Raw genomic sequence first — 3446 nt, forward strand, 5'->3', positions numbered from 1 at the left:
GTCCAGGAAATTAGGCCCGCTCAGCACTCGGTCCGGTCCGGTCTTTGACCGGGACTGCTCGGCGGACCGAGAAAGCGCATTCACCGCCGCCGCCGTGCTTCGTCGTCGTCGCCACCGGCGTCCCCTGAGTGAACCATCATGTCCAGGAGCTTCCCCTCACCTTCCTTCCTGTCCTCCCTGTGCCCCATAGCCTCTTTTTTCCGCTTGCCGTCGCTGTCGTGCGTGCACTGAAGCCGTTCGCGAGTTCTCGACCATGCCAATTCACCGTCCATGGTGTTCGAGCGCCGGAACAACTTCTGTGTTTGTCTTCCTCCCCTTCGGTCGTGTCTCCAGCGATCACCGTCCACTCGCGATTCCATTTTTGCGCCGATATCGCCAGCAGCCTCATGCAGCTCGGCGACCCCGACGTGCTGCGCCGCCTCGCGGGCAGCTCGGGCAGTCGCCGGAGGGGATGCAGAGCATGGGAACCACCTTCTACACGAGCGGGCTCGGCGTCGGGAACTTCCTCAACAGCCTGCTTGTGACGTTTGTCGACCGGGCTACCAGGGCGAGCGCCGGCAAGAGCTGGATCGGTGACAACCTGAACGACTCGCACCTCGACTACTACTACGTGTTGCTGCTGCTACTCTCCGTGGTGAGCATGGCGCTCTTTGTGTGTAACTAAGACCAGAACTGCAGCTAAATAGGCACTAAACAGAAGCTGGAAGGACAAGTTGGCTCGGTCCCAACGAGCCGGAAAAGCTTGACCGAGCTGGCATCACTTCGGTCCGGTCCTGAAAATACAAACCGCTGGCAAGCTCGGTCCGGTCCGGTCCGGACCGCTGGCGGTCGGTCCAAACACCGGCTCAGACTGGGACCGGACCGGACCGGACCATGTCCAGGCTGAGTCATGATGTATTGAGGACCGAACAACCCGTATAGACCGAATAGCCCAACCGTGCAAGATATTGGTTAACCTAAAGCCCATCTAGCAAGCCCAATCTCTCGTCCTCACCTCACCTCAGAGACCGAGCCGCCGTGCCCCTCGACGCAGACAAAGGAAACCTAGCCACCGCTTCACTCGCCTCCTCTTTTCTCTCCCTCGACGAACCCTAGCCACCACCTGCCGGCCGCCGCTCTGGCCCGATGCCCCGTGAGCCGTGAGCCGTGACGACCGTCGCAACACGGCGCACATCGCCCGTGCTTTAGCGACCGATGAAGAACTGCACCCCGAGCCACGGCCCGGACAGGGACAGGTGACGGCTGGTTCCCCATGCCCCGTGCCGCCGTGCCCCGTGCTGCTGTGCGGCAGGCCGCCAACCCCGACCCTCCTGCTCGTTTGATCGTCTGTGGCACATCCATTTGCCGCCGGTGTAGCAGCTGGCTGCTGCTGTTCATCACCACCACCGCACCACTCATCCTCTTCCACGCCGGTCACCAGTTCGCCGCCTTCTGTCGTCTTCTGGTGCTCAACCTCTCAACTGAAGGTGAGTAAGCTACTACTCCTGGTGTGCATATGTGATGTACAGATTGTTGTTCATTTAAGTGCATCAATATATTGTTCATGTTCTATGATGTTCAGCTTTTGTGATGTTCAGATTCAAGTAGATGTAGTGCTTCCTTGTAGTTGTAGCCTTGTAGGTGTTGCTGTTGGAATGCTTAATAGCTTTTTGTTGGTTTCTATGTTCATGGCAGAGTGTACCATGCTATTTTTATGTTTTTTTGGAATGGTTACTATGTAGAGAGGATACCAAACAGACCAATGTCATTTATTAGCTGTGAAAAATTACATTATCCGGAATGTTTACAGATTTGGAGGACTTGATTGTATGCTCATGTCAATGTTGTTTGACAGACCAATCTCCTCTCTTTTTCGTAGATGTTTTCTATATCGGAATCTGAACATAATGAGTTGAACGAGAAATATGGCACATTTATGAGTATAGAGGAAGATGCGGATGCAGAAGCAGCTGCTGCAACAGGAGGTGACGAGTCCGTCTTACGTAGTATCATGGCAGATCAAAATGTTGAACCAAATATTGTCGAAGGTGCCAATATAGAAGCTAATCAAGATGACAAGCCAAATGGACAGAAGGAAATGGCCTCAAGATCGCAAATCTGGGAGCATTTCACCAAAGTTTTTTATGATAAGGGGTTAGTGAAGGAAGGAATGTGCAAATATTGTAACCGGCCAATTCAAGCTACTACAACATGCAATGGGACAACAGCAATGTGCAGGTACTTCATTATATGCAAGCGTAATCCGGATAGGAAATTGGATCCAAATCAGACCACTTTGCAAGCAACTCCGGGAGATGGCATCAGCAATTGGAGATATGATGCGGAGGCAGTTAGGAAGGAATTTACTGTAATGGTCATTGAGGATGAGCTACCTTTTGCATTTGGTGAGAAATCTAGATTCAGAAAGTTCGTTTTGGTTGCTGGCCAACGCTTTAGTCCACCATCAAGAAGAACTTGTACCAGGGACACTGTCAAAGTTTATCTAGATGAGAAGTCCAAGTTGAAATGTTTTTCAAAGAGAATTGTGGAAGTGTGTGTGTAACCACAGATTGTTGGACTTCTCAGCAGCAAGATGGCTATATGGTAGTGACTGCACACTTCGTTGATGAACACTGGAAATATCGTAAGAAGATTATCAATTTCATCATGGTGAAGGGCCACAAGGGGAAGGATCTTGGGAAGAACTTGCAAAGATGTTTGATGGAATGGGGGTTAGAAAGAGTTATGATAGTCACCATGGATAATGCAAGCAATAATGATGGCTGCATTGTTCACTTGAGAAAGTGTTTGGTTGATGCTAAGACTAGCATAGCTGATGGAAAGTTTCTGCATATGAGAGGTGCATCAGATATTGTCAACCTTATTGTACAAGATGGCCTAGAAGAAGTTGAACTTTCAATCAAACATGTACGATCTGCCGTGCGATACATAAAAAATGGGACTTCTCGGTTGGTAAAATTCAAGGAACTAGCATTGGAAGAGAAGGTTCAGAGCAAGGCATTCTTGAACCTAGATGTGTGCACTCGTTGGAACTCAACTTACATTATGTTGAAGGCTGCAATCATCTATGCAAAGGTGTTTACAAGGTATTGTGAAGATGACCCATTGTATGTGTTAGACTTGTCTAAAGAAAAAGGAAGATTTGGGTATCCAGATGAGATCGATTGGGAAAATTCTAGAAAAATGGCTGCCTTTCTTGGGCACTTGTATAATCTTACCGTTCGTGTGTCATCCTCACTTCATGTCACTTCCAACAACTTTCTTTTCGAGGTTGGCAATGTACACATCTTGGTTATAAATTGGATGAGTAGTACAGATCCTTTGCAAAAAGCTATGGCAGAGAGGATGAAAGAAAAGTTTGATAAATATTAGGGGTCTTGGCATGAGAATGAAAAGGTGAAGGAACTGGGTCCTATTGTGAATGAAAGAGGGAAAGGGGAGAAGAA

Source organism: Triticum aestivum, chromosome 3B, assembly GCF_018294505.1.
Source record: "Triticum aestivum cultivar Chinese Spring chromosome 3B, IWGSC CS RefSeq v2.1, whole genome shotgun sequence".
Classification (NCBI taxonomy): Eukaryota; Viridiplantae; Streptophyta; class Magnoliopsida; order Poales; family Poaceae; genus Triticum; species Triticum aestivum.